Source organism: Sturnus vulgaris, chromosome 4 (genome assembly GCF_052056855.1).
Source record: "Sturnus vulgaris isolate bStuVul1 chromosome 4, bStuVul1.hap1, whole genome shotgun sequence".
Taxonomy (NCBI): Eukaryota; Metazoa; Chordata; class Aves; order Passeriformes; family Sturnidae; genus Sturnus; species Sturnus vulgaris.
Genome location: NC_142246.1, coordinates 27,531,321 through 27,544,579, shown reverse-complemented (window position 1 = coordinate 27,544,579; position 13,259 = coordinate 27,531,321). Strand labels below are relative to the sequence as shown.

At 37.4% G+C, this 13,259-nt stretch overlaps 1 protein-coding gene across 2 annotated transcripts in view; it reads right to left on the bottom strand.

Moving 5' to 3' along the window:
- The window catches only part of TRMT9B (tRNA methyltransferase 9B (putative)), a 118,663-nt gene that overhangs the window by 100,773 nt on the left and 4,631 nt on the right, over positions 1–13,259 (bottom strand). The window contains exons 1-2 of one of the 2 annotated variants that reach the window (XM_088163408.1): positions 8,868–8,955; positions 8,521–8,649 (exon numbers count right to left, since the gene is read on the bottom strand). The gene's annotated coding sequence lies outside the window, so the exon portion shown is untranslated. Of the gene's footprint in view, positions 1–8,520; positions 8,650–8,867; positions 8,956–13,259 lie in introns of those variants that run through there. The other variant, XM_088163407.1, reaches the window with a different exon arrangement.

Sequence of the window (13,259 nt, the reverse complement as noted above, 5' to 3'; positions counted from 1 at the left end):
CTGTACTTACATAAGGCCATATAATCACCTGACACTTGTAGCTGCCTCACTGATTTTCCAAGAATTTTAATCCTCTTTTCCCAAAACTATCCCTTTAGTGAGAAAATATGTTTATTCTATTCCTTATATGCTTGCTTTGCAGAAAAACAGTTTCATGTATCAAATAGGACAACAGTATTTTCTACTTACAAACATGAGAAAACAAGAGATTTCTTTGTACAGCAAAGTACAAAACGTGTCTTGTCGCACACAAGGGCCCATTCCTGAACTGTGCACTCCCAAGCTGCTTCGACACATTTAAAAGCCTTTCTACAGAACAATGAAATGTCCCAGCTCTTCCCTTCTGTGTATGTTATGCTATGCATGTTATGTTTAAATACGCAACTAACCTATTCATTTTCTTTTACTTTCTGTTTTTTGTTAGACATAAAATGTGATGAAAAGAGTTCCTTGTCCCATTAAGCCAATGGAAGTCTTGAAGACAGACTTCAAAGACACCAAAATCTGTCCCTTTATTGTTTAAAATGTTTCTGACTAGTGCCTATAAAACTGGAGCTATTCATTAACTATGATTTTTGCTGTCTGGGTTTTTTGCATGTGTAATTCACACTCACATCCTGTGTAATAATTAAGGTTCTAAAGTGACAATAGAATGGATTAAGAAGTGTGAACCACAAATTGTGGGAAGTCAGAACAATACTCCAGGGAATTACCTTCATTTAAAAAAGGATTATTGCACGCTTTTCTTTCAACAGAATAACAGATTGGTTGAGATTTCACTGCTGGAGGTCTTTGGTCTGCCTTCTGATCAAAAGAGATTGATCTAGACCAAGTTTTTCAGGCTATATCCACTCAAGTTTTTGTATTTCCAAGGATGAAGATTCCACAAGCTCTCTGGGCGACCTGTTCCAGAGCTTGACCACTCCCATGGTTAAAAATATTATTCCTGTTCTTTATTTCAGTTTGTGCTCATTGCCTCTTGTTCTGTTAATTCTTGGCAATGGTGCCACCTTGAAGTTGTACATATATTGGTGGAATATTTGGAAATGTCCACCGTTGCAAAACCACCAGTACAACTCCACTTCTGCTGTACAAAAGGTCACTCAAAACATCATTCACTGTCAACAACTAGTTTGTCAAAGCAAATTTAAATTCCCACCATACTCCTACACAAGCACTTCCTACTATAACTCCTGCAAGCATTTTTTTCCCCTGAAAAGCATCTCTCATAACACTTCTATACTGTCTAAGGTTTCAGAAACCAGAAAGGGCTTGTCATACAAAAGGGCTGGAGGGTGCATGATGAAATAAGCTGTTCTTGGAAAGTCAGGGAAAACTCTTAGAAAGCGAGTATTACTTCTGTGGCTTCATGACACACAAAGTAGGAGGAAAAGGAGGAGAGCATGAAATCAATGGCTGAGAAGAACCACTGACAGCAGTGCAGAAACTGCCATTCTGTGATTTCCAACACATTCCTCCCTCACCATCAGCAAAGCAGCAGAAAGAAGGTACCACAGGCTGTACACTGTGCTGCAGCTCTGGCACAGACAGAACAGAAAGTGACTGCTCCAAGCAGCCACTGGCATCTGCTTCCTTTGTCTACATCTAAAGACAGACCTCTGTGTTAATTTTTCTAGCGCAAAATGAACTGGCAGTTTGTGGCTAAACCTGGCATCTCCCTGCCCAAGCATTTGTGCAGATTCACTGGTTAAGACAAGAGCAAAAGGCACCGAACAGTGCACGTGGACTTTACTGCATCTTGCTCCATTCTGCTCTGCCACAACACAATTGGAGGCCACCAACGGATGTGTTAAGGAAACTTTCCTGTCTGACCACTCAGAGGCCACTCCACCACTCTCACGCCACCCAAGCTGGCACTGAGGTCCTTTTGCAGCTACACATGCCACTCACACAGTCACACCAGGTTTCCCTATTGGCTCAACTCCAGGTTTCCCATAGCAGAGTCTCAGACGTCTGGATCCCTCAAATCTTTTAATCATGGTGCAACAACAGAGTAACAGCTCGAGTCGGTGCTGCCAAGAAGGGGCTCCAAACGAAGAAAAAAACTAGGATTTTATACCCCCACAGTCAAAGTGCAGGGAAGTCTGGGATCTTCCAGGTGAGTCCTCAGCTCCTGCCATGTCTCTCAGTGTCCGGTCTCCTGGCTGGCAACACAGGTCCCTGTGCCTTTTGTTGTGCAAAGGTTGGTTCCAGTTCATGGCCTCTTGTGTGGGGCTCTCACCACCAGAGCTGAACCTGGAGCTGGCACTGCAGCTGCTCATGGAGCTACCAGCACTGAGTGTATTCCATTCTTCAAGAGCCAGAGTATGTCAGGCCAGGAGTCAGTTGCCTAAAAGCACATACAAGCGCAGGAATATTTCTCTATGCGAGCGAAAGCAAGTCCACATTCTTGCCCGAGACCTGAAACATCCACCATTCCTAATATGATTGAAGTTTTGGTGGCCCAGAACTCAGATGCCTTCCATATCAAGAATGGGAACTGTCCTGTGGGACTCATGAAATTCAAAATCTAATGACAAACCAAAATAAAGTAAATATAAAGTTGTGGTTACTTAGTAAAACTCCTACCTAACTGAAACAGTTATGCATAATAGAATGAAAATAGTTTAAAAATAATGTGTTGCTCCCTGTTACTAAAAAAATGTTTAACCTTTTTGCTATGTTCAATAACTGTACTGTTCCACTGAAAACCTCAATGTAAAATGTAGTTTTTAAACCTTTACGGTCAAACTTCTCACACTACATAATTACTTGAAAGGTTGGCAGAAATCTCTTCTTTTGTATTTTACCTTCACTTTCCTAAAAGTGCAGTTCTTGTGCATTCAAATGTATGTTGCTTCTGGGATGCATTATGTATAACAGAAGTAATTAAAAATGTTTACACTGTTACACCATTAGTTTTGTGCAAATAGCGCTGACTTTAGTTTCTCGCTTGAAAGATTTTTTGACAAATAATGTAGTTGTTAACTGCCAATTTTCTAGTGGGAAAACTAAACATCATTTAAAACTTTATTTTTTTTCCCTCCACCTCATCTGAAACATTGTTCCCAACTAGTTCAATAAATGCTGAATAAATAGATCTTCAACCCAGCACATTTACCAAGTTAAGCAGGAATTCAAAATTCCTTTCTTCTAAGGGCTAAGCCTGCAGAAAAACAACTGCCTGGAGATATGTGAATTTTCTTCGTCATCATGAGAAACATATTTTGGCCAGAGAATTGAGCTTGTAAAGCACAACAGGTACATCAAACCCTTCCAAAATTCCTCGATGTTACCATCCTAAAACAGAAAACACTGAGAGTTGAATTTACATGAAACAAAGCATATTATATCAGTTGTTCTTAAAGAAATAATTCCAAATTTTTAATAATCCGAGATGTGTATTTGTTTGTCTGTCTGTATCTTGACTGAGTGGGCAAAAATTTAAAAAATAACTTTTGTTCTATGTAGCATTGGCTGCTATGGAGGGAAGCTTATGCACTTCACAGAATTTCAGAAGATCCTTTCCTTTTCTATAACCTCTAAAATGCAGTGGTGATCCTGACCAGAAGACCACTATTCACCAAGGAGCAGGGAAGCAGAGCAGCTCCACCAGCCCCTGTGCTGCATGTCCAGCCTGGCTTTCAACCAGCAGCTCCTGCTTGGTACCAGGGACTCCAGCTGCATGTCCTTCCCCTGATCTCAAGGTGCAGCAAGCAGTTTTCAAGTGAATGTCCCTTTGTGTACACAATACAAATTACAAATCAATCAATCACACTGTTGACTTGTAAGGTATTTTTGGAACACTGAAAAGCACACTGAACCACTTTTGCAACAGAAAAACAAATAGGAGCAAAAGTAGTAATTTTTTTTTTTTTTAAGATTTAAAGCACTTATTAGTTTTTTCATTTAAAACCTCTTTTTTTTTTTCCCAGAAAATGCTTAAAGAAGCTAATGTAAATGCAATTTTAAAAAATTGGATATTTAATATGTAAATACTTTAATCACGGGTATATAGATATATTTTGGTGTATATGTTTTATTTTAATAGAATTATAAAGATGAGAATTGTAGGAATAAGATATACAGTAGAAGCAACAGTGGAAGAGAAGGCATAATCCAGTATTCTGAAAACTAAAATTTAAAAAGAAATCATTTAACTCAAACTTCTAAGACAACAATGTCGCACAAGTCCTTACTTCCAAACAACAATCAATCCAACTATAGACATTATTATTTCTTATGTAAATCACCCTAAAATTATAATTTCAAAGCAAGATTTCTTAATATAGTCATAACAGAAACTGTTATTTGCAGTAAGAATTGATAAAGGCATTACATCTTTCTATTGAGATCTACAGAAAGGAGGTAATCGTTGCAAGATGAAGCAGTACCAAGACTGAAGATTTGTTTCAAATTTACTGAATTTGAGTATTATCATTCACATGCTTCTGTTTGCATATTATTCTATTTGCATATTATTACTCATATGCTTTTGTTTGGGCCAGGAAACAAAGGATCAGAGGTTGCTTACCGTTAACACTGTGCTCCCTAAAAGGCTGCAGACACAGGGAAATTCGAGCTATGGTACAATCTGAACACAACCTATATTTTTCTCTAAGTGATGGCAAAAAGTAGGAAAGCAGCTACATCCATGATTTGCCAACTTTACACCATTAGCAAAGAGGTGATTTCAAGGAAAAAAGGGACAGCTCACTCCTATTACTGTCAATATACTCAGTCCCATTATGTACACATGCATGTAGGATGTCTTTGAAAAACATACCTTCTGTTTTCCTTCTTCCTTCCCAATAACTACTTATTCTACCCAAACTTCCCTCTACAAATACCTGGTATTTTTCTTACAATGTAAATCTTTTACAGTAAGAAAGACATCTGGATTAAAAAAAGACTATAGGCTGACATCTTCTTTGCTTCTCATTCTTGACAGGCAAGCTTTGCTATGCTATAATTTATCTGCAAATACCTTATTCAGAAACTTTTCATTCTGATCTATTACTGTTTACTTTACCAGAACAGTTTACTTAGCTACTATGTCTAAGATATGACTCAGCCCTACAATCATTATAACCTGCTTCTAAGCCTGAAATCAATTACCAACCTAACTATTAATTTTGTTAATGGTGTCGCAGAACTCAAAAATTCTGGGAGACTGTCACTCCCAAGAATTAATCCTGTAAACACCAGAGTTTTCCACTAACCACTTTTATTAAGGTGATCAAGGTACCAAGGAAAAGAACCTCTGAGAACATTTTTTTAATGAATCACAGAATTATTCAGATTGGAAAAGACCTCTGAGACCATCAAGTCCAACCTTTGACTGATCACCACCTTGTCAACTCTATCATGGCACTAAGTACCACATCCAGTCATTCGTTGAACACTTCCATGGATGGTGATTTCACTGCCTCCCTCAGCAGTCCATTCCAATGTTTAAAAACGACAAAGAAAAACAATTAATAATAAATATTTACACCTAGTTTACATAGTTAACTTTTGGCTAAATAAATTTATGGCCAGGAATTGAGGTGTTAAATCAGTACAAGCAGAGGGATGAAGTATGACAGGAACCACGAAACTTGACAGAGTGAGCCATACATCAAATTTCCACAGCTGAGATCCCCAGGACACAAATCAAGTACTTTGTAACAAGAAGGCTCTACAGTATGTCACAAAGAAAAATGATGGCAACAGCTTGTCAGGCTTGCAGCTCTCCAGTGAACAGCAAGCACGAACTGAGAGTAAGGCAGGGCTCTCAGGTGATCTACCAATACCAGCACAGCCAAATATAAATGTAAAACAGATTCAGCATATCAGCAAACCCATGAAAAACAGCAGGATAAGCTGTTTACTTAAAAAAATTTTAACTAGAGATCGAAATATGAAGATAAATAAAATATATTATGTGATTTTAGAAATACTCTCATATGCACGGACTTATCACAGTCTTTCAGCCCTTGTGAAACCCTTCCTGGACAAGGGAAATTGAGGAATGCAAATCATTAAAAAAGATCCCTAAAATGTAATGGTTATATACAGTATGACAAAGACAGAACACATCCCATAGAAGCCTTGTGGGATGGGCCACTTGCCACAGCGCCTCCTCTGAGTAAGCGTGGTCAGCCTAGACTCAGTATAACTGAAACTTGTTGCAACTGCATGGCCAACTTATGTTCAATATATGTTTGAGGAAAAAAAAAGTTGCATTTTCAGGAATGGAAAAAAAAAAATTCGATGAAGTCTTCTTTTGTCTCTACATAGAGTATTTTTAGACAACAGCCAAAGACCAGATACTCAATTATCTTCTTCACTAAACACGGTGAAGGAGAAATATAGGTGGGAGAAAGGCTGAAACACTATGTTCTTCACACAATCATGCTGAAAGGAAGAATCTGAGTGCTCACTTCTCTCCTGTATGGTCCCATGCTCCATTGAAAAACATTGGTCTAATGGAGATTAATAGTCTCCCAATTGAGCCCTGTCATCTGATATCTCTATCAGAAGTACAATAAAAGTGTATATTCCCTGTAGCACATTTGTAGGAGAGGTTGAAAAGATGTGGCTGTGATATCTCAGCCTAGAGCACACAATGTGCTGCTGGGTGGTGCTACTAATGTTCAAGAAGCAAACAGGATATAGGTTACAGTAGCAGGTACAAGCCAAGGTAGAAAAAGAATATTGACCAGTCAGAATAAACAGTAACATTCACTGTGCTGCTAAAAGGTGAACTATTGGCAATAAGGTGATTTAATCAGATGTCTTCTGCCACTGTGAAGTAACTGCTTTTTGTTCACCTAATGGTCTTCACATAACACTACACTTAGTAAAGAGTACTAGTCACAGTTTTGAAGAAAAAACATGTATTTCCTGCTCTCTTTGATACAAAATATTTGCCCAGTGCCCTAAAACCGCTGAAGGAAGGACATCCATTAGACAAGGAATAAGTGGATATACTTGCAAAAACTGTAGAATCATATGAATGAGAAATATCTACAACTCAAGGGGCAGTTGCTCCTCTGATCCCAAAGAGCTAACCTATGAAGAATAAGTAAACACGAATTTTGTAGCTTTAACAACTCCTTCAAAATAGTAAAAGATTGGTAATGATTTTATCATTATCTAGATTTATTTAGACTCAGCAATTTATCTAATAGTAACAGCAGTCCAATCCAGTAGTAACAAATAAGGGTTTTTTTCCCTCGTTATCACTGCAAGTAGACTGCCAAGTATTTTCTGATTTCTACATGCATTTCTTAAAATGCATTTTAATTAACTGAAACTCTGAATTTAATTCTGCATTTATTATTGACCACACAGAAATTAAAGGATCTTTCCAAGAGACTAGATATCAAGCTATCAAGCATTATAAGCTTTTTTCCTTCCTTGTACTTTGGTGTAAAATTTGATTTTACAATACAAGCATACTTTTAATACGATTATGATGCAATAACTGTAATTTTACCCTTCTTTTTACTTGTATAAGAATGAAGAGCAATAATTATTAAAAAAAGAGACTGCTCCTATATTCAACACCAAATGTATCTCAATATTATTTATCTCAGAGGACGATCATAAAGAGATGCAAAACATTCAGCTTGATAGCAAGGAATATATCAGAGCATACACATCTTTTCAGGGAATAATATTAGAAAATATTAGAGAATATATAAACAGATACCAACATAACTTGTTCTTTAAATATCAAGTTAGAATATAGAACACATGTCCAAAGTCATTACCTTTTCTTTTCCTATGCATTATTTTTAAAACAATCAGCCTGTACTTTTTCTGTAGTGTGAATACATAAAAACTCAGAAAAAATTTGTAAGATATTCAAGATAATTGTTTGCTAAAAACTTTCAGCTGAAGGAAAACATACTAATAAACATTAAAAATGCTGACTTTTTGCACACTCCCTTAGTGAGCAATTTTTATTTTAAAAAAACCTTCTTTAATTGAAGTCTTTTTAGCATTTCCTTTGCGATTATTTCAGTTTTTGTTTGTTATTCAGTTAAAGTTCTGCACTAAGAGCTCCTGCACTTTATCTCTTTAACTTTAGTACTTCTCAATGTAAGGGCATTGCTCTTTGAATAATTACAATTTATATTAATAGGAGCACATTTTCCATAAGTTAGCTATTTTATAAATCTTTGGATTATATGCATCTCTCCTACCAAGTAACAACGGCTGAAGGAAAGAATCTGATCAGTCTAAGGTTTCTCCTCCTGAAGGAAAAGCAAATATGATTCATGTCCTATCTGGAGCTAAGTTACTTTTTAAAACTGGAATAATTTTAAATAAGACCTTCTTGACCACATTTTTAAGTGTGTTGCCTTGCACATGTAGAAATATTCAGCTATACTTTACAATCTACAACCACCTATTATCACATATGGGAAAAGTACAATGAACATGGAAACAGGGAAATGAGTGATTCCACTTCTTAGTGTTTCCAGGATAGTCAGTTCCACAGTTTCAAAGTATAATTACCATACTTACCAAACCCCAGAAATGCAGCAGCATTATTTCAATTCCTTAGAAACTGAAGTCAGGCCACAACACGGATAACACAGCATGCTCAAAATTCACAGCTTAGAGTCCTCCTAACTGTAAGATCCAATTACCATTCTGTTTAAAAAACAAAAAAACAAAAACAAAAAAAAAAAAAAAAAAAAAAAAAAAAAAAGAAGAGCAGAGCTTACAATATTCTGTTAAATCACAGCCAGGATAACAGAAGGAAATGAAATGAGAAAACAAGCACATCCTATACAGCAACCCACTGTTGCTGTGTTTCTCCATTAAACAAAAAAGATGAAAATCAACATAGGGCAGAAAAGTGATCCTACCCAGCAAGAGACAGTGCAATTGAAAACAAAGATGATCCTGTCCTGTTCCTGTTAGAAGTCATGTCACAATGAAGCAAAGAATTCTGTTGTCTGTAAGAACAGAAATGACATGCAAGAATTATCCTATCAATAATCTAACAGAGAGATTGTTGAACAAAAGGTTATTCCACCTCTCCATCATTCATGTTAAAAGCAAGCAACTACAGCAAACTAAGAAATTCAGAATGTGAGTCTGTGCCTGGTGTGGCCTGAGTACACTGACAAAATAGCATCCTTGAACTTTCCAGCTGAGGACTGTAAACAGCTGAATGTGAAGTAAGTGCCTAAACTGCTCTAGCTGCTGAACACTGTGCACAAAAGTAAAATCTGAGACACTCTAAAGATAGAGATTACAGTCAAGGAAGAGCCTTGTGAGTTTAGGCACTCCTGGCTTAGGCAGCAGCTATGCGAGCTGTGATCACATATTTTGAACTCTCTATAAACCTTGCCTTAGGTATTTAAGTCCCTTATTGGATCAAGCTAATAAACTCTCTCTCTGGCTTTACCTAAGTATTTTAGATCCTATTATGTTTTGCCTCCTTTTTTATTTTTAATGAGATCTTTATCTTTCTAACATGTAGTTAACTATTTATCCTATGCATGGTCATTTTTTCTCATACTAGTGCATATATAATTACTGTGTAATTAAATAACGTACTATGGGGCTGGTTTTTTTCAAAAGTACTGAGAGGCAATAGCTCAAATTTTCTCAAAGGGAATTAAGGTCCCTTGGAAAATTGACCCTGCAGTGTTGTACAGAAATGCTAGAGACAGTGGTAGCAGTTTAGCTTTGTTCAGCTCAAATTAACTTTTGAGACCAAGCTGCAAATGCAGCTTTGTGACCACTCATAACTAAAAATTACTCAAAGCCAACTTCTGCCTAACACTGTGTTGCAAGAACAAGGGTTCGTGTTTGTTTAACTGCAGTGATGCTGAGCATTTTTCCATTTAAAAATCTCTCTGCTGGAACTATCTCTCTAAAACCCCAGAAGTCTACTAAGCAACACAGAACAAACCGAAACAAAACAAAACCAAGTTGGTTTTGAGCATTATTTCTTAGCCAGGGCTGAAGTGACTCAAACATCAAGCATCAATTTTAACGACTTTTAACTACTTTAGGACAAAATAAATACCATGAAGCTGAAGCAAAATGTTTTTATTCATGGCTGAAACAGTAAAAACATTTTTCTAAACAGATCTGCTTTTAGAATTTGAAAACTACTGTGGATTCTCAAGAAAAACTTGATTTTCTCTAATAGGTATATATATCATTATTAATTTTGCATATCATGTTTTTATGTGGAGGACTGGAAGCCAGAACTGCAAGGTCCTGGTTGCTGATTCAGCAGGAATTTGGAAGTTTTTTAACTGCAGCTACAGATACATGGCAGAATGCTATTGCTGTGGAGCCAGGAGCTGACCTTTGACAAGAAATGGATTTTCCAAAATCAGTTTCTTGTTCTACAACATGGATTTTACCAGATTAGAGGCATGTGGGGACTAGTCCCATGGTAGAGCTATTCTGGAAATATACAGAAATCACCAGTGCTATCTTCCTGGACATTTGGAAAATGCTTCTCATCAAAACTTACCCATGTTTTGTCAGATTATCTCAACAAATGCTCTTCTACAAAGCATTACCTTCCTGATTGATGGATAAGGGCAGCTTTTCTTTTTCCTTTCAATTTGAGAAAACGTTTCACCAGAAAATTTCAACTAACAGTAATAGAAACTGCAAATTCATTTCACATATGCTACCTTGGTCACCAACTGCCACGGTAAATAAGTAAAAATTTATAAAGTGAAGCAATCTGAAGCCATTCTCCAGCAGTTAACACATGGAAGGCATGACTATGCATGAACCATTTGCAGGTTGTTATGTTGCACACTTTCCTTCTGAAACAATTACAAAATATACTATTAGAGAGATATCAAATGTCTCAGAGAAATATTTGTCACGGCCATTTTCACAGGGCTGTTTATAAGGGGGTTTTGCCAGATTTTAAAAACAATAAAATGGTATTGAAAACACTTTTAGCAGTAGTAATAAGCTTATTTCCCGTGAGAGGATTCAGCTTCAGCTCAACTGGTCTTTTCCCATTTAGAGCCATCACCAAAGGTGTAAGCATGGCCTGTTCTGTCCTTCACCGGATCCACCTGAAGTGGAGCATGCCAAATTCAGCTAAAGCAGTGAGAATGGCAGAACAGCCATTTAGGAGTGAAAAGCAAAAGCTAATGGTTTAAACAGACACAACCTTGGGAAGTTCCTAGTGTCTTGCATGGCTTGCAGAGGCAGGGAAAGAGCCATGAGCACTTTCTCTCTGGAGTGCTACTAGAGGAAGCTCAAGATGGCTAAACTTGGATTTTGCTGCTTTCTCTCCCCCCTCCCCCTCAATTTTGGCAAACATGGAAGTAGTGGCTAACATGCCTCTCCATGGCTACACAAGGTGGGCATAGATATTTTGCTGCACTGACAGCAGCTACCTTCTCTGTCAGCCCTGCGGTGTGTTGAGTATCCCAACCTGGGCACAGGGTTAGGCAGATGCCTCATTCCTGTTGTCTTTCAAAGGAAAAGTTTCCCTCTCCTTCCCTCACACTTCTCCAAAGTCTTCTCCCTAAGTGAGTTTGTATTTTTTCCAAGAATCTGGGGGACATTTCAATTGTGGTCCTCATGACTTTGCTACCATTCCTCCAGTGCCCTGCTGAGATGAGACAGGCTGAAACTTTCACTGTGTAACAATGACTGAGACAAAGGGGTGAAATCAATAGTTGAAAAGCTTAGGTAGCAGTTTGTCAATTATTCTTCTATTTACTAACTTGTTTCCTACTGATTAACTGTTTTCTGTTCTTCAGAAAGAAGGAATCCGGTCCCTTGCTATAACAGTTGAGCATGTCAGGTAATCCCTGTCCTGGCATTAACAAGCACTGTTTGGACAGCATGTAAATCCTCCCACTGTTTCTCAGAAACTATCTCATAATCTCACTTCAGATTCTCAGAAGTATCCTCCTAACCTCTAATCTAAATTTTAGTCATTTACTTCATCTTTTTTCTTATGTGTCACTTGCTATCTGTTCTCATAAATCACTTACATAGGGCAATCATGTCCCCTCTCCATCCTCATTTTGGCAAGACAGTAGAGGAGCAAGCATTTCTCCAATTCCTGTTGTACAGTAAATCTGTTCCATATTATCCTTTTCTTCAACTAGTTACGCTTCCTCTTTTTATACAAATAACCTGACCAGAACTGTCTGTTGTGTGACTCTGTTCACCACAGTCACATATAGCACAATGAGTAATTCCCTATGTCAACAGTAAAAAAAAAAAAAAAAAAAGTCTAGGTTTATATCAATTTTTTCTATAGCTTCCTGTTCATTCTCACCTTCTATCATTTCCCATTAATAAACTTTCAGGATCTAGCAATTATTTTTCTCAATAGGTGTACATGGTTTGACACTTGCATGACTAAAACTCTCCCACTTCTACTATCCCAGTAGTCAAGCAGGTCGGTTTCGTTGTGTCTGACATTTTTCTCCTCAGTTTACTGACATCAATTTCTTACTTGCTGCCAAACCAAAAGATCAAATTTCCTGCCTTTTTGTACCAGGGTCACTGAGGAAAATATCAAGTAAAATTAATACCAAAACTGATCCTCAAAACTCCATATGAAGTGTGTTTCCAAACAGGAACCTCTTCCTATCTCGTGATCCATTTCCATTGGCTTTTAACAGGATCTTTCAGACCTTTCAACTTTTTAGCAATTCCATCTCACTCTGTTTCAGTCAAAATTCTCCATGTGGCTCATTATATCACCTGCTTTATTCAAGGCCAAACAGATGAGAGCCTGAGCACTGCCTGTCTGCAGAATACAATTTCCATTACAAGAGCAAAAGCAGACTTAGGTTGACTTTAGTCTATCTTAGGTAAATTCAATGGTTATGGTATTCATGTTAGCTTCATGTTTCTCATTAGTTTTTCACTTGAAAATGTGTTTCTACATCCCTAATGTACTACTGAGTTTGCTTAATTGTCTATACTTGGTGATCACCTTTTTCTTCCTTCTTGTAAGCAATACTGTGCTTGCTGATCTACAGCCAGTGTCCCAGATTTTTTCATATCTGTCAGTCATGGCTGTCAGTTCTGTCATATTTGGAAACTTAGTCAGTTCAGCCTCCCCTACTTGAGATTTTCATTCCTTTCATACATTCTGCCTTTAAACCCAGAGGTCAACCTTTGTCATTTGTATTTTTAAGACAAGTGTTGCTGCCATCATCATCAACGTGAGAGGAATCTCATTTAGACAAATCTCAAAAGTGTCATTGGATCTGCTGAAAACAAGTAGTCTCTGGTTGGAG